This window comes from Balaenoptera physalus (genome assembly GCF_965194825.1).
Source record: "Balaenoptera physalus genome assembly, chromosome: 13".
Taxonomy (NCBI): Eukaryota; Metazoa; Chordata; class Mammalia; order Artiodactyla; family Balaenopteridae; genus Balaenoptera; species Balaenoptera physalus.
The window spans coordinates 104,130,668-104,150,176 of record NC_138892.1 but is presented as its reverse complement, the minus strand read 5'-3'; positions in this window follow the sequence as shown (position 1 = coordinate 104,150,176).

Sequence of the window (19,509 nt, the reverse complement as noted above, 5' to 3'; positions counted from 1 at the left end):
AAATTTAAAAGGACATCACTGCCAGTTTTGCCATTTGTTCCAATCATAAGGCTTTCACTATGGGAGGACTTACAGGGCTAATGTGTGACTGACTGTCTTCTCCAATCAGGGAAATGGGAAATCAAGGGCTACATTTTGAATTTAAAAATGATTTTCTCTTTAAAACTATAAAACTCCTAGAATATAATAGAGGAGAAAACCTAGATGACCTTGGGTTTGGTGATAACTTTTTAGATACATGACCAGAGGCATCATTCATGAAAGAAATAATCGGTGAGCTGGACTTCATTAAAGTTAAAACTTCTGCTCTGAGAAAGACAAAGTCAAGAGAATGAGAAAACCAGCCACAGACTGGGAGAAAATATTTGCCATCGACACATCTGATAAAGGACTGTTATCCAAAATATACAAATAACTCTTAAGACTCATCAATAAGAAAACAAACAACTTGATTAAAAATTGGGCGTAAGACCTGAACCTCACCCAAAGATGCTATACAGATGGCAAATAGCATTCAGAAAGATGCTCCACATCATATGTCATCAGGGAAATGCAAATTAAAACAATAATAAGATGTCACTACACACCTACTATATTGGCCAAAATTCAGAACACTGACAGTGCCAAATGCTGGTCAGGATGTGGAGCGACAGGAATTCTCATTCATTGCTGATGGGAATGTGGAGCCACTTTGGAAGACAGTTTGGCAGTTTCTTACAGGACTGACATAGTCTTACCATATGATATACAGCAATCTCACTCCTTGGTATTTATCCAAAGAAGTTGAAAACAAATGTCTACACAAAAACCTGAAAATGGATGTTTATAGCAACTTTATAACTGCCCAAACTGGGAAGCAACCAAGATGTCCTTCAGTAGATGAATGGACAAATAAACTATGGTATATCCAGATAGTGGGATATTATTTAGCACTAAAAATAAATAAGCTATCAAACCATGAAAAGAAATGGAGGAACTTTCTATGTATATTACTAAGTGAAAGCAGCCAGTCTGAAAAGGTTACATACTGTGTGATTCCAACTATATGACATTCTGGAAAAGACAAATCTATGGAGACAGTAAAAGGATCAATGGTTTCCAGGGATTAGGGGCGGGAGGGATGAATAGGCAAAGCACAGAGGATTTTTAGGGCAACGCAGTGAAAATACTCTGTATGATACTATAATGATGAATATATGTCATTTGATACATTTGTACAAACCCAGAGACTCTATAACAACACCAGGAGTGAACTCTAATGTAATCTGTGGACTGTGGGTGATGATGATGTGTCAATGTAGATTCATCATTTGTAACAAATGTATCACTCTGGTGGGGGATATTGATCATGAGAAAGCCTGTGCATGTTGGGGTCAAAGAGTGTACGGGAAATCTCTGTACCTTCCTCTCAATTTTGCTGTGCACCTAAAGCTGCTCTAAACAAATTAATTCTTAAAAAAAAAAAAAAATTTCTCCTTCCATTGTCCATGTACCTTACAGCTTGATAAGTTTGGCGAAACCAGAGGATTCAATTTATATAATAGAAAGCAATTGCTGTGTGCTGCTATAATATTTGCTGTGTGATATAACTTCAGCATGTACATTTATCAAATAAATATTTATTGAGTAGCTTTGCTATGTGATACTTTATCAGAAAAAAATGATAGACAAGACCTCTGCTCTCAAAGTGGTTACTGTCTAGCAGTGAAGAAAGACAATTTTATAAGTCACATTAAAGTGTGATAAATGTTGCAGTAGGGGTGGAACACAGACCCAGGAGAAGGTACGGCAATGGGTCCCATCCAGGCATAGGGGTCAGTGAATAACCAGGAGGAAATGATGAAGGCTAAACCGAGATCTGAAAGGTGAGCAGCTTTGGAAACTATAGAAAAGTAGAGAGGTAAAAAAATACCCATACTCTCTCTGAACGTGAATAATTATTTGATAACAATTCAGTGTATTTTCTTCTGATCTTCCTTTCTTGAACATTTTTTTTTGTGTGTTGTGAAAATAAGTTAGTCATAAATAATTTAAGAAAATAAAGTAAAAAACGAACAAAGAATAAAGCTAAAAGAACAAAGTTAAAAAAAAACCCTGCCGCCCATGGATATCCACCCTTGAATGAACATTATGGTAGTTATCTCCATGTGTATCTTTATAGACAGAAGAATAGGTAGAAATGTTAACAGAAGTATATTTACAAAAATGGGATCATACTACGTGTTCTACTTTTCACACAAAAATGTTTTAATTCGTTATTACTTGGATTTAATGGAAGTGAAAGTGGTGAGGGAATTGGTGAACTTCAGTTAAATGTGTTATTTGCACAAGAGATATTGTTTTGATAAAATCCTTCCACATTTAAGAAAATAGATGATGAAAATATTATGAAAAACATTAAGAGGTTAGAATCATCACCTATCTATTTTTTGTATACTGATTTAAATTTGGCGGTTTCAATTGGGTAAATGCTATGAAAAATAAGGTAATCAGTATCTCTCATGTGTCTGTGCTCTCCTCACAACTCCCTAATTTTGTTAATTATATTATTAATTTTACATTGTCAAAAATTGTTCTACAATTGTTTAGTCTTCAGTCAGTATCTAATGGTATTAGGTTTTACCACCTGTACTCTTTCAGCTGTTTCTCCTTTTCTGAATTTTTATTTGGATTCATATTTTAATATGTAAAATGTTATTAAAGTAGCTTCCCCCCCATTCCAGGTAGAGTTGCTGGGTGCTGTCTTCCTAAGTTCTTTCAGGTTTGATAACTTCTGGGGTTTTTTTTTTTGGCTTTTATACTAAATGACTTCTTGATGATTATAATTTTGGGTACCATTTTCTTTTCCTCAAAACTTTGTAAATATTGCTCCATTATTTATCAATTAAATAATGCTCTTGGAAGTCTGAGGTCAGTTTGACTTTTCTTCCTTGCAGATGAATTGCTTTTTATGCCTAGATTTTATACTTGAAAGAACTAAGTGTCAGGCACTGTTTAACCATTTGTTTTCAGTTTTTCAAAAAATTATAGTTGATGTACAATATCATATGTTACATGTTTAACCATTTTAAATACCTGAGTTATATTAATTGATGTAACATTTTATATCATCTTCAGGATGTATGAAGAATTCTTAAGGTTTAATAAGTTCACAGGATATTTCTTGCTGTCGAAGCTTCAGTTCTCATGGAACCAGAGTGTTTATTTCAATCTGCAGATTTGATTCTTCTTGTGTTTCAGGGAAAATTCTTGTATTATGTCTTTAGTATTCTATTTCATTTCTTGGCTTCTCTACCTCAGGGATACCAAATATCTTATGTTGAGTTGTCTTCACCATCCTTCAAATCTGTTCTTTTCTCTCTAATTGCTTTTAGTTCTTGTCTTTATCTTCTGTATTCACTGGCCCTGGCTCAGCCTTTCCATTAACAAATATTCTCATATGCAGCATATCTATTCTGTTTCTTATCTATTAATTCTGTAATGATCTTGCTTTGCTTCTCTATTTGTTTCCTTGCTCTACAATCTCCCTCCCCCCACTGATGTTGCTGCTTCTCCTTCTTCTCCTTCTTCTCTTCTTTCTCCTTCTTCTCCTTCTTCTTCTTCTTCTCCTTCTTCTCCTTCTTCTCCTTCTTCTCCTTCTTCTCCTTCTTCTCCTTCTTCTCCTTCTTCCTCTTCTTCCTCTTCTTCCTCTTCTTCCTCTTCTTCTTCTTCTTCTTCTTCTTCTTCTTCTTCTTCTTCTTCTTCTTCTTCTTCTTCTTCTTCTTCTGTCTTATTATATTGTTTTGTCATCTCATCTTTGAGTTCTTGTTTTTATTGAACACGTTCTTTTTAGGTTGTTTCTTAGTGTGTAACACTTATGAAGGATTTCCTTCTTTTCCTTGGGTTTTGTTTTCTTCCAAACTGGCTTAGTTGTCTGTCTTTTGCATGATTCTTTCTTTCCTTTGACTTTGTTTTTTCTTTTCTTTCCTTTCTTTTTCTTTCCCTCCTTCTTTTCTCTTTCTTTCACTCAACTTCTGTAGAATGTCTGCATAATATCCATGTCATTTCTTTTTATTTATTCACATCTGAGCCACTCTGTTTGCTCTGGGTTTGGGGATGAGGCTGAGGATAGCACTGAAAAGTCTATATGGGTCTTTGTTAGATTAGCTACCCTTCCTCTTCTGACATTTGGTTAAATGTCTTGTACCAGGGCTATTCTACCTTCTGCCTTTTTTTTTTTCAATACATATAACCATATTTTAAAAATTGTGATAACACTGTTGTGGTGGATTAAATATGGCTCAAATTCTTCACCATTCCTTGTATTGAGAGGCAAAGCTTATATCCTCTCCCCTTGAACCTGAGTTGGCCCTATGACTTATTTTGATCAGTAGATTATGGCTGAAGTGATATTGTATAACTTCCAAGGCTTAGCCTCAAGAGGTATGTGGCTTCTGCTTTGGCATGCTTGGAATGCTCCCTCTTGAAAGCCAGCTGTCTTATAAAGAGTCTGAATGCCATGACACTGTCATGCTGTGAAGAAGTCTAAGCCACCCAGCAAGAGAGAGAGAAGCCACAGCGCCAGGCATGTGAGTGAAACCTTCTTGGACCTTCTGGTCCAGCATAGCCACCAGCTAAATGCAACCAAGTACCTGAACCCTTCTGGTGATGCGGAGCAGAAGAGCCCCCCAGCTAATCCCTACTCACATTCTCGATTTACAGAATTGTGAGGAATAGCCAGTGATTGCTGTTTAAGAGTGGTTTGCTATGTAGAAATAGATAACCAAAACAGCTCTACAAATAGTTGTGTGTTCTGTTTTTTTTTTTTTAAACCACTTAATGATAAATCTTGGTCATTTCTTCCAAATTATTAAATATTCCATTACAATTAACAGAAAACCCAACTCACAAGCGCTCAAACACAGAGAGGGGTATTTTCCTCACGTAATAAGAAAGCATTGGTAGGTGCTTGCTGGTGATGGTTCAGTGGCTCAACATCAGGGCTGACATCATTGTGATTCTTCAGCCTTTACCCTGGAGTTGAAAGATGGCTACTCCAGCTCCAGGCATCATATACATTTTCAAGGCAGGGATAAAAGGGAAACAGAGAAGGAGCTGCTTCCCACAGTCCTGGGTAGAATTCTGCTCATGTCTCACTGGCCAGAAGCACATCACATGGCCACTTCTGGCTACAGAGAGGCTGAGCAAGTGAGTGTTTTGCCTGGAGCTGGGCACATTGCTGGCCCAAGCCAAACTGGGCTCCATAGCAAGGCAACCAACAGTGCCTGCCATAGGTCAGCCACAGGCTTCTCCCCTCCCCCGCTTGCCTGATAAGCAATGATGTTTGGCTTTGCTTCATTTTCTCCTCTTCTTGCACCAATCTATTTGCATAATAACTTTCATTTCACCCATGATTACAAAAGAGGAAAAGGCTCATTTTAGACCCTTGGAAAATTCAGGAAAAAAATAGAGAGCGAAATCATCAATAATCTCATACCCCAGAGATATTGTCAAATGTTAACATTTTGGAATGTTTCTTTCCTGAAATCCCCCACCCCCACATATGTTAATGATATTATATGACATATTTAGTATGGTACCATCCTTTTTTTACTCAGTGTTGTATCTTCCCACACCATTAAAGTTTTTCAAAGTCATAATTATTTTTTATTATTTATCCTCTTTTTTTCCATATCACCGAACTTACACATGCTTGCTGTAAAACATTCATGTTTATGAACATTCCCGATATTCTCACCTCAAGAGAAAACCACCCTAAGCAGCCAGCAGCTTTATCAGAATTTGTTTAACTATTACGTGCTGTCGGACATTCAGGTTGTTTCATCACTACAGATGACATTTTGATGAATATTCTTGCACATAAATTCTATTCACATTTCTGATTATTTGCTCCGTGTAGATTCCTATAAGTTGAATTACTGGGTTAGAGGGTAAAACATTTTCAGACCTCCTCATGCGGTAGAGATCTGTTAGCTTCTGGTCCATCAGGAAGTCTAAGCTCTGCTCCGAGTCTGACATGGCCAACTGCAGGGAGCTCCACAACCCGTTGTTACTGAACCACCCCCTCGAATATCCGTGTGGCTGAGAGGGTCTTGGTGCTCCAGCTGGGTGTCAGGTCTGAGCCTCTGAAGTGAGAGAGCCGAGTTCAGGACATTGGACCACCAGAGACCTCCTGGCCCCACAAAATATCAAATGGCAAAAGCTCTCCCAGAGATCTCCATCTCAACGCTAAGACCCAGCTCCACTCAACAACTGGCAAGCTCCAGTGCTGGATACCCCATGCCAAACAACTAGCAAGACAGGAACACAACCCCACCTATTAGCAGAGAGGCTGCCTAAAATCATAGTAAGTTCACAGACACCCCAAAACACACCTCGGGAAGTGGTCCTACCCACCAGAAAGACAAGATCCAGCCTCATCCACCAGAACACAGGCACCAGTCCCCTCCACCAGGAAGCCTATACAACCCACTGAACCAACCTTACCCACTGGGGGCAGACACCAAAAACAACAGGAACTATGAACCTGCAGCCTGTGAAAAGGAGACCCCAAACACAGTAAGTTAAGCAAAATGAGAAGACAGAGAAATACTCAGCAGATGAAGGAGCAAGGTAAAAACCCACCAGGCCAAACAAATGAAGAGGAAATAAGAAGTCTACCTGAAAAACAATTCAGAGTAATGATAGTAAAGATGATCCAAAATCTTGGAAATAGAATGGAGAAAATACAAGAAAAGTTTAACATGGACTTAGAAGAACTAAAGAGCAAACAAACAAGGATGAACAGCACAATAAATGAAATTAAAAATTCTCTAGAAGGAATCAATAGCAGAATAACTGAGGCAGAAGAACAGATAAGTGACCTGGAAGATAAAATATTGGAAATAACTACCGTAGAGCAGAATAAAGAAAAAAGAATGAAAAGAATTGAGAACAGTCTCAGAGACCTTTGGGACAACATTAAACGCACCAACATTCGAATTATAGGAGTCCCAGAAGGAGGAAAAAAGAAAGGGACTGAGAAAATATTTGAAGAGATTATAGTTGAAAACCTCCCTAATATAGGAAAGGAAATAATCAAGTCCAGGAAGTGCAGAGAGTCCCATACAGGATAAATCCAAGGAGAACAAGGCCAAGACACATATTAGTCAAACTATCAAAAATTAAATACAAAGAAAAAATATTAAAAGCAGCGAGGGAAAAGCAACAAATAACATACAAGGAATCCCCATAAGGTTAATAGCTGATCTTTCAGCAGAAACTCTGCAAGCCAGAAGGGAGTGGCAGGACATATTTAAAGTGATGAAAGGGAAAAACCTACAACCAAGATTACTCTACCCAACAAGGATCTCATTCGGATTCGATGGAAAAATCAAAACCTTTACACACAAGCAAAAGCTAAGAGAATTCAGCACCACCAAACCAGCTTTACAACAAATGCTAAAGGAACTTCTCTAGGCAGGAAACACAAGAGAAGGAAAAGACCTACAATAACAAACCCAAAACAATTAAGAAAATGGTAATAGGAACATACATATTGATAACTACCTTAAATGTAAACGGATTAAATGCTCCAACCAAAAGACACAGAGTGGCTGAATGGATAAAAAAACAAGACCTGTATATATGCTGCCTACAAGAGGCCCACTTCAGACCTAGGGACACATACAGACTGAAAGTGAGGGGATGAAAAAAGCTATTCCATGCAAATGGAAATCAAAAGAAAGCTGGAGTAGCAATTCTCATATCAGATAAAATAGACTTTAAAATAAAGACTATTACAAGAGGCAAAGAAGGACACTACATAACGATCAAGGGATCAATGCAAGAAGAAGATAAAACAATTGTAAATATTTACGCACCTAACATAGGAGCAGCTCAATACATAAGGCAAATGCTAACAGCCATAAAAGGGGAAATCAACGGTAACACAATAATAGTAGAGGACTTTAACACCCCACTTTCACCAATGGACAGATCAACCAAAATGAAAATAAATAAGGAAACACTCCCCAGCTCATTCTACGAGGCCATCATCACCCTGATACCAAAACCAGACAAAGATGTTACAAAAAAAGAAAACTACAGGCCAATATCACTGATGAACATAGATGCAAAAATCCTCAACACAAATACTAGCAAACAGAATCAAACAGCACATTAAAAGGATCATACACCATGATCAAGTGGGGTTTATGCCAGGAATGCAAGGATTCTTCAATATATGCAAATCAATGTGATACACCATATTAACAAATTGAAGGAGAAAAACCATATGATCATCTCAATAGATGCAGAAAAAGCTTCTGACATAAAGATAAAAACTCTCTATTTATGATAAAAACTCTCCAGAATGTAGGCACAGAGGGAACTTACCTCAACATAATAAAGGCCATATATGACAAATCCACAGCCAGCATCATTCTCAATGGTGAAAAACGGAAACCATTTCCACTAAGATCAGGAACAAGACAAGGCTGCCCACTCTCACCACTATTATTCAACATAGCTTTGGAAGTTTTAGCCACAGCAGTCAGAGATGAAAAAGAAATAAAAGGAATCCAAATTGGAAAAGAAGAAGTAATACTGTCAATGTTTGCAGATGACATGATACTATACATAGAGAATCCTAAAGATGCTACCAGAAAACTACTAGAGCTAATCAATGAATTTGGTCAAGTAGCAGGATGAAAAATTAATGCACAGAAATCTCTTGCATTCTTATACACTAATGATGAAAAATCTGAAAGAGAAATTAAAGAAGCACTCCCATTTACCACTGCAACAAAAAGAATAAAATACCTAGGAATAAACCAACCTAAGGAGACAAAAGACCTGTTTGCAGAAAACTATAAGACACTGATGAAAGAAATTAAAGATGATACAAACAGATGGAGAGATATACCATGTTCTTGGATTGGAAGAATCAACATTGTGAAAATGACTATACTACCCAAAGCAACCTACAGTTTCAATGCAATCTCTGTCAAACTACCAATGGCATTTTTCACAGAACTAGAACAAAAAATCTCACAATTTGTATGGAAACACAAAAGAACCCGAATAGCCAAAGCAATCTTGAGAAAGAAAAATGGAGCTGGAGGAATCAGGCTCCTGGACTTCAGACTATACTACAAAGCTACAGTAGTCAGGACAGTATGGTACTGACACAAAAACAGAAATATAGATCAATGGAACAGGATAGAAAGCCCAGAGATAAACCCATGCACATATGGTCACCTTATCTTTAATAAAGGAGGCAAGAGTATACAATGGAGAAAAGACAGCCCCTTCAATAAGTGGTGCTGGGAAAACTGGACAGCTACATGTAAAAGAATGAGATTAGAACACTCCCTAATACCATACAGAAAAATAAACTCCAAATGGATTAAAGACCTAAATGTAAGGCCAAACACTATAAAACTCTTACAGGAAAACATAGGCAGAACACTCTGACATAAATCACAGCAAGATCCTTTTTAACCCACCTCCTAAAGAAATGGAAAGAGAAACAAAAATAAACAAATGGGACCTAATGAAACTTAAAAGTTTTTGCACAGCAAAGGAAACTATAAACAAGATGAAAAGACAACCCTCAGAATGGGAGAAAATATTTGCAAATGAAGCAACTGACAAAGGATTAATCCCCAAAATTTACAAGCAGCTCATGCAGCTCAATATCAAAAAAACAAACAACCCAATCCAAAAATGGGCTGAAGATCTAAACAGACATTTCTCCAAAGAAGATATACAGATTGCCAACAAACACATGAAAGGATGCTCAACATCACTAATCATTAGAGAAATGCAAATCAAAACTACAATGAAGTGTCACCTCATACCAGTCAAAATGGCCATCACCAAAATATCTACAAACGATAAATGCTGGAGAGGGTGTGGAGAAAAGGGAACCCTCTTGTGCTGTTGGTGGGAATGTAAATTGATAACAGCCACTATGGAGAGCAGTATAGAGGTTCCTTATAAAACTAAAAATAGAACTACCATAAGACCCAGCAATCCCACTCCTGGGCATATACCCTGAGAAAACCATAATTCAGAAAGAGTCATGTACCACAATGTTCATTGCAACACTATTTACAATAGCCAGGACATGGAAGCAACCTAAGTGTCCATCGACAGATGAATGGATAAAGAAGATGTGGCACATGTATGCAACGGAATATTACTCAGTCATAAAAAGAAACGAAATTGAGTTATTTGTAGTGACGTGGATGGACCTAGGGTCTGTCATAGAGAGTGAAGTAAGTCAGAAAGAGAAAAACAAATACCATATGCTAACACATATATATGGAATATAAAAAAATTTTAAAAAGCTTCTGAAGAACCTAGGGGCAGGACTGGAATAAAGACACAGACGTAGAGAATGGACTTGAGGACACGGGGAGGGGGAAGGGGAAGCTGGGACTAAGGGAGAGAGTGGCATGGACATATATACACTACCAAATGTAAAATAGATTGCTAGTGGGAAGCAGCCGCATAGCAGAGGGAGATCAGCTCAGTGCTTTGTGATCACCTAGAGGGGTGGGTTAGGGAGGGTGAGAGGGAGACCCAAGAGGGAGGAGATATGGATATATATGTATACGTATAGCTGATTCACTTTGTTATGCAGCAACAACTAACACACCATTGTAAAGCAATTATACTCCAATAAGGATGTTAAAAAAAAAAAAAAAAGAATTCAGGCTGATGCTACAAAATGGATGAATCTTGAAGACAAAGTGAAATAAGCCAGACACAAAGGGTGAATACTGTATGACTCCACCTATATGCGGTGCCTAGAATAGTCAAATGCCTGGAGACACAAAGCCGACTAGAGGTTCCCAGGGGCTGGGAGAAGTGGAGGAACAGGGGGTTATTGTTTAATGGATGCGGAGTTTCAGTGTGAGAAGATGAAAAAGCTCTGGAGCTGGATGGTGGTGATGGTTGCACAGCAATGCGCCTGTCCTTAATGCCACTAAACCGTTATACACACTTTAACATGGTTAAAATGGTAAGTTTCATGTTATAAATATTTGACCACAATTTTTAAAAAAGAATTCAGTTGGAGGCCCTGCAGTGTCCTTAAAAGAGCTCTGGAGGGAGCTGCAGCCGGCGGGGGTCCGGGTAGCTGTGGATGTGAACCATCTGTGAAGCTCAGGCTGTGTTTCCCGGGTGGGGGCCAGGAGTTCAGTGCCAGTGCCGGGGAGGCTTAGGTGACTCAATCAAAGTCACCCCACACAGAGGCTCAGGCAGCCCACGTCTCCCAGCCTCTGATGGGGGGGGGGCGCATCCTTCTGCCTTAAAGGAAGAGGGAACACCAGCATCCTGGTGCCTCTTTCCTCCCTCCACCCCTGCCGTGTTGAGCTAATGTCCTCAAGGAGCATGGCGCCCTTCTCAGAAGGATGCCCTATAAATACAGCCCGGCTCCGAGCTGCACCTGTGTGAACAGCCAGCACATCCTTTATGGCTGATGAAGAAGATAATAGATGGATAAATAGTCGAGGTTTCTGCTTCCAGAGAAAGGATTACCCAAGACATCAAATGCTCCCTCACTGAGGATTAATTTGGCCTGTTCCCCGGGGGACTTAAATTCAGCCCAGACAACTCAGCTGAGGTCAAAGGCTGTGACAGCCTGTGTGCTAATCCCCAGTAGGAACCATCAGGAGAATCCTGTTCATTCCCTGTAACTGGGGGGCTTTCCCTGCCCCCAGTCTCAGCCTGGGAGCGTAGTGGATGAGTGCGGGGGTCTGCATACAGGGTATGAATTTTCATGAGCAACTATAGGATGTCCTCCCTTGTCCTTGCTGTAAAGAGCCTGGGCCCAGCTAAATTCAGACCAGACGGACTTGCTCAGACAAACCTTACAAGGGAGCCGCCAGGCCAGGGAGGCAGGGGTGAATCGTTTCAGCAACAGCTTTCATCTGCCCCAGTCATTGTCACTGGGGTTTCTGAGAGCTTTACTTGTCCCTTCTCTAGTTAAATGAACTAACACAGCAGTTCTGTACCCTATCACACAAGACAGCTCTTCTAACAACAAATAGTTTAGAACACCGTCTTTACGGTCTTAATGCGAAATTCATAGTTAATATAACTTACACACACCATTCCAAAAAAATCAACATACAGATATATATTTAATATAGTGCTGTATTTGATTTACTAATATTTGGTTTAGGATTTTTTCATCTACGTTTCTGAATCATATTGTCAGTAACTGTCTAAGTCAGCTTGCAATTTTTGTCCAGTTTTGGTAACATGGATATATATATATATATATATATATATATATATATATATATTTTTTTTTTTTTAATATTTAGTCATTCATTTTATTTTTGGCTGCGTTGGATCTTAGTTGCAGCACACGGGATCTTCGTGGCAGCATGCGCGTTCCTCTGCTGCGCCACGTGGGCTCATCAGTTGAGGCGCGCAGGCCCTCTAGTTGTGGCCCATGTGTTCAGTAGTTGTAGCACGTGGGCTTAGGTGCCCTGCAGCATGTGAGATCTTAGTTCCCCGACCAGGGATCGAACCCACGTCCCCTGCATGGGAAGGTGGATTCTTAACCACTGGACTGCCAGGGAAGTCCCAACATGGTTATAGTTAATTTGTAAAATGAAGTAGGAAACCTTTTCACCTTCTCTATACTCGATCTGGAATTGTTTGTCTAAAAGAGAAATCACTTTTTTTCCTTAAAATTTTTCTAGAAATCACTTGTAAAACCATCTGAATCTTCTTGATGCCTTTTCAGGGACAGAATTTTAAAATTACATTTCTATTTTCTCCAGTGGTTATTGATCTCTTTGTGTTTTATGTCTTCTGTTGAGTCAATTATTTCATGTTTTCTTTGAAATATCCATTTACTCCAAGTTTTCAAATTTATTGATAATAATCTGTATGTAATATTATTTTAAAATAAGAATTCTATCTATAATCATGTTCCTTTTCTCGCCCTAAAAAAACCCCCCAAAAACCCAACATACTGCCACAACTGTAGGAGAAATAAAAAGAGAGTAACTTAAAATACTAAAGCGATATCTAAATACTCAGGCACTGCTACATTAACAGATATACTGGAGTACTGAGATGCTCCTACCTACTTATAACGGATACATTTGGATTTAAGAGTGGCAAGAAAATGTTCAACGAAAAATTATGTGCCTTTTTGGCATTTGGAATAAGGGTTAAATAAGTATGTGGGTGTACACACATAAAGAGGGAACCACTGTGAATGTGAGAGCGACCAAGTTTTCATTAAACAGATGAAATCAGTACCAAGGGCGGCACAGTCAAGGGATGGTTTTCCAAAATGGTGAGTTGCTCTTGAAAAGTTACAAACCAAACAAAGTGCAGTGCTTCCTGGCCTCACACCCAGGTCAGAGAATTTGGTGTATATGACGGGAAAAACGCTTTTTGCTTTATGCAAAACAGAGTTGGATTCCGGGCTGAGGGTCATAAACAGGAGGTTCGCTCCCATGGCATTTTAAAGCTGGCTGATTCTCTCCAGCCACAGGAAAGGCTGAGGGAGGATCAGATGAGACAACCGCAAGGGTACCTGGGGGCAAAGGCTTCAAAGCTTCACTAAGAGCCCAGGATGAGCAGGAAGGAAGAGCCAGCACGTCGTTCTCACCTCGCTAGGGATCCATGCTTCACAAGCTCTGCATGGCATCTCTCTCTCTCTTTTTTATTTTTTAATGAAAGTAGAGTTGCTTTACAATATTGTGTTAGTTTCAGGTGTAGAGCAAAGTGATTCAGTTATACATATACATATATATTCCTTTTCAAATTCTTTTTTGTTATAGGTTATTACAAGGTATTGAATATAGTTCCCTGTGCTATACAGTAGGTCCTTGTTGTTTATCTATTTTTCTTTTTGGAGGAATGTCAGTTTATTTCCACCAAACAAAAAAAAGTCGAAGATATAGGCAGGAAAGTTTTGGGAGTATTATTCCTTAGAAAACAACACTGGTATATTTTAATATAATGAAAGCATGGTATGAGATGCTTAACATGTTTGGTTTTTTTTTTGATTTTTATTTTTGGCCACTTCCCACAGCTTGTAGGATCTTAGTTCCCTGACCAGGGATTGAACCCTCGCCCCCAGCAGTGGAAGCGCAGAGTCCTAACCACTGGACCACCAGGGAAGTCCCTTAACAGGTTTCCATTATCTATTTTCTATATAGTAGTGTGTGTCTGCTAAACCCAAACTCCTAACACATCACGCCTTTTGCCTCTGCACACTGATTCTGCCTGGTAGGCACAGGAGCTGAAGTGACTCACTTCCTCGGGTTATTCTCCGTCCTAGCCCCGCGTGTGTGCCCCTGTCGCCCTCCCCCTGACGTCTGATAGCGGTATATTGCGTGGGGACTTCGTGACCGTCTAGTCTCCATCGGAACGAAGGTTCCCAGCAGCAGGAGCCCGCTCTCTCTGCAGCTCAGTGACCTTCACAAGCACAAGCGCGGTTACGTAAAGCTGGGAGGCTGTAAATAAACATCTGAGTAACAAATGAATGAGTAGCTTCCTTGCTTTCACTGTTTTACCCTCATCACAGAATCCTCCTCTTGAGGCAGGATCTCATCAGGCCACTTCCTTTGAAGCCCTGCGGTGGTTCCCCTCTGTCTATGGATAATTTGGGGCTCCTGAGCTTGGCCTTCAAGGTGTGGCTCCAGCTTACATTACCCTCCACACCTGTCCATGCCCTCCACCCTCTAGGACACCCTGAACTGCTTGCCCTCGGCAGCTGTCACCTACTGAACACGTCCGTACACCGAGTCCTGTGCAAAGCACTTTACGTGTATTATTCCGTTTAACCTTTGCAAGGGTGCTATGAGATAGGCACTAGTGTTATGCCCAATTTTCACGTTCCCCATTTTTATGGACTTGGAAACTGAGGCTTAAATAACCCACCTAAGATGGAGCAGCTCCTGAATGCCACATCTAAGCCCTGACCTCACCTCCACCTGTCCGCCCCCCAAGTCTACACTTTAACCCCATACTAAGCGGGACCTCCCTTGTGTCATTATATCCTGACCTCAGCCTGTGCTCGGGCTCCTCTCTGAGCCTAGCACAGCCCTTCCTCTTCTCCACGTGTCTGCCATCCTGCAGTCCCAGCCCCAGTGGCCTTTCTTCCACGAGTCTTTCCATCCCATCCCCTCTGCTGAGTCACCCTTTCCTCTGCAACCTCAAATGCATTCCGATTGAAAGCAGCGTCAGCTGGGCAGGTGACTCCTCCACTCAGGATTGTGAGCTCTTTCTAAGCAAGGACTACAGTCTATTCATTTCTAAAAGTGGCATCCAAGTCCCAACTCACCACCGGTGTTCAGTGGCTCTTAACCGTCGTTATTAAGGAAGTGACCACAAGGGGGCAGTACCAAAGGGTCCGACGATGGATGGCCCTGACTTCATCTGGGAGACCCTGCAGGGCAGAGGAACAAACGCAAAAAAGAAATGAAAAGGGCTCAGCCAGAAGGGTAAATGACAATGTGACGTGTGGGAGAAAAATTGGATGAAAGTTACCAAAAATTTTTTTTGGAAGTTTTTGAAAACTTTAGGAGTTTTTCAAAAATTTGGAAAACATGGGGAAACAGCTTTTTCCGTTGAGTATTCTTGGTCTTCTTTACAAAATATTTACATACTTAGTTTTGCAAACACAATTTTATTCACCAATCAAGAAGCGCATAACACATTCTATCAAGGAAAAAGTACATTTAGATCCATAAAGAGGGTTAAAAATGTAAGTAATGTTATTTCTTATTACTCTCTAAATTTTGTTACCTTTCTCCCTCCACCCTCCTAATTGCTGTGTACGGATTTTAAATGTTTTTAATCAAGAATTATGTGTTATTTATTTTTCGTTGCTTTGTTATTGTTGTTTGGCTGGGGTTTTCCGATTAACCATGAACAGAAAACCATAAAAATGTCCAGATGTGTTATCTTCCTGGCACTGTTGGAGATCAGAGGCCCTGCAGTAACCTGGGCGTGCAGGTACGATGGAGAAGACTGGAAAAGGCCAGAGAACATTGGTGGCCTCGGCTCACGAATTCATGGGATTCCTCCGTACTGAGGGTCGGGAAATAAGAGGATTTTGAGAAGTGGGTTTTAGGGGGAACCTTTTTAGGGGGCTTTTTAGGTGGGCCTGGAGTGCCTTAACAAGTCAAGAGAGAGATTTAGGTGAGATCCCACAGACGGCTGGATGTTTGGCCCGGAGGTTGAGGGCAGCTGTGTGATTCCTGCCTGGAAAGTCTCCCAGGCAGGACAGAGGGGCCACCAAACTGCTCCAGCGGTAAGAGCGATGGGCAGGTGGGCTTCTCTGGGCTCCCCCTTCACCCCCAGAGCTCGGAGGGGCCAGGGTTGTCTGCGTGTTTCCCAGGGTCTGGCTGTGGGCCACACAGGAGGGGCGGGGGGACTTAGGGTCCCATACAGATGCTTAGAGAGGTAATGGGACGCGGCAGAAGGGGGCTGCGGATGGCCTGCTGGCTTTCAAGGGGGCTGGGAGAAGAGGGGGCAAAGGGCTCCCCCCGAAAAAAAAAAGACGAACTCACTGGGTCCCGGAGGTTAGAGGCAAGAGGTCTCCAGAGATGGAGGGTCTCTGAAAAATCTAAAGCAGCCCCTAATGAGAGAGGGAGGGAGAGACAGACAGAGAGATTGAGAGTCTGAGAGAGACTCAGGTTTAGGCACTTACTAGACCCAGAGAGCTTACGACAGGGCCACTCAGCTGAGAGCCTTGCCGCTCACTTACCCTTCCTCCTGGCTTTCCTTCTGCACCAAAAGGGCCAGAAACCGCAGCCCACAAGTCAGGGAGGAGGTGCCGGAGGAGGAGAGAAGAGATGGGCCTGACACGCTGGAGCTGGGAGGGGAGCTCTCATTTCTGAATGAAGAACAAAGTACAGATTATTCCGTGTTACCTGATGTTCTAGTTTCTGTAGCTGTGTTTTGCAACTTGAAAACAAACAAACAAAAAACCCCCCAAAAACCTTTAAAGAAAAAGGTGTTTTTGCAACTTGAAATGACCCTGTGGCTTTGAGACGAAGATAAACGGCTTTTCCGTAGCATCCCATCCGCCGCGCTTGTTCCACACGCTAACCTTGTCTTCTACTCGAGAGGCTGAAGGGAAACAACAAAATCCTAACAGCCGCGGCCTTCGGGGGAGTGCGGTTATGAGTGACGTGGTGATTGTTTTCATTTCCTGAGGTTTCTAAATTGTCTACTGTGAACATGTTATTTTTATAATGTTAATTTAACATGTTAATTTTATAATCTTGAGGAAATGAAAATAAACAGTATTCTTTGAAAACTGAATGAAGACACTTAGATTATATAGGTAAGAACAATTTATGGGCAAAGTTCTAAAGAAGAGTCCCGCTGGCTGGGATGGGGTGGGTGGAGGCAGGAGGGGGGGCCTGAGCTGGGTGAGGTGCTGCGAGAGGGAAGACGAGGGGACCTGTGGGGTGTCTGCACGTCATTTCCCTTGGGTCCTAGTCGCCTGCCCCTCACGCTTCACCTTAGACCCAGAAACTCTTCCCTGACACCCAGGTGTGAATTCCTCGGGGCACATCAGCCAACCCTCCACTCTGGACAATTCTCCATCACCCACTGCCTGATCCCATCTGCACAGGACTCCCTGGGGATGGGGAGGGGGGTGGGAAGCTTGATAATGTCGTCTGATGCTCCTCTCACAGCCTTTCTGCCTGAAAAAAGCCTTTCTGGGTCTCCAGTGAGAGCCAGTGAAGGATTTCAGGCCAAGTGAGGGACCTCCCTGGCGGTCCAGTGGTTCGGACGCCACGCTTTCCCTGCTGAGGGCGTGGGTTCCATCCCTGTTAGGGCAACAGAGATCCCTCAAGCCGTGTGATGTGGCCGAAAAAAAAAAGAGAGAATTTCAGGCCAAGTAAGACGCGGGCCATACCTGGCAGCAGGCTTTCGTAATCCCAGCACTACTGGCGTTTAGGGCTGGAACGTTCTCTGTGGTCCGGGGCTGTGCTATGCATTGTAGGATGTCTTGCAGCAACCCTGGTCTCTACACACTAGAAGCAGTAGCGCTAGACACTCTGCACCCCGACTTGCGATGGTCAAAAATGTCTTCAGAAGTCACCAAAGGTCCAAGTCATCCCCAGCCGAGAACCATGCCCTCAGAGGGCACTGTCCATCTTACCCACTCAAAAATATTGGGCCTCCGGGGTTTCCCTGGTGGCGCAGTGGTTGAGAATCTGCCTGCTAACGCAGGGGACACGGGTTCGAGCCCTGGTCTGGGAAGATCCCACATGCTGCGCAGCAACTAGGCCCGTGAGCCACAATTACTGAGCCTGCGTGTCTGGAGCCTGTGCTCCGCAACAAGAGAGGCCACGATAGTGAGAGGCCCGCGCACCGCGATGAAGAGTGGCCCCCGCTTGCCGCAACTAGAGAAAGCCCTCGCACAGAAACAAAGACCCAACACAGCCAAAAAATAAATAAATAAATAAATAAATAAAATAAAATAAAACGATTTAAAGTAACTAAGTCATAAAGTAATCCATATTACAAAGTTATATATAAAAATAATAATAATAAAAAATAAATTGGGCCTCCAAATTAGGGCTAGTTGTGATTAGAACAGACCCCTTGGGGTCCAGTAGATGGACTGATGACCATCTCCCTCTGGAATTCCGTTAGGATGACAGCATGTCTGGGGTCAGACATCCCCAGGCAGCAGCGGACGCTGTATGGACTGAGTGTTTGCGTTCCCCGCAAATTCGTACATTGAAGACCCAACTCCCAGTGTGACTATATTTTGAGGTGGGGCCTTTAGGGAGGTGACTAAGGTTAAATGAGGTCATAAGGGCTTGACCTTAATCCTATAGGGCTGGTGTCCTTATAAGGAGAGGAAGCGACACCAGTGCTCTCTCTTCCTCTCTCCACGTCTGCACCCAGAGGCAAGGCCGCGTGACCACACGATGAGAAGACAGCTGTCCGCAGGCCAGGACGAGAGGTCTCGCCAGAAACGGACTCTGCTGGGCTTGATCCTGGACTTCCAGCCTCCAGAACAGTGAGAAGGTAAATGTCTGTTGTTCGAGCCCCCGAGTCTGTGGCATCATGTGAAGGCAGCTGGACAGACCCAGACGGGCTGGGAGCTGCTCCAAGAGGGAGGGAGAGGCCATCCCCGTGGTCCCTGGAAACCCCGAGTAGCCTTGCCTCGTGGGGACATGCGCTGGCCGGCTGGGTGCAGGGCGTCCCACCAGAACCGGGTGGGAGGTCTCTCGTGCTCCTCGTAAGGTTACGATGAACCGTCAGCATTTACAATCCACACGGCAGCTGGCGGGCGAGTGGCTCTTCAGCCTCCCAAAGGGCCACTCGACAGCCTCCCTTCTCTCTTTCAGGGCAACAAAGGAGGAACGTTCAAGAAATGGAGTATTGGGGCTGATTTTTTTTTTTTTTTAACTGAGCATGAGACTCTTTGGGAGGAATGTCCAAAGTTCTGTGTTAAAAATCTTTTTCAAAAAGATGTATTCATTCCTCCACAAGCACCTCTGTCAACCGAGG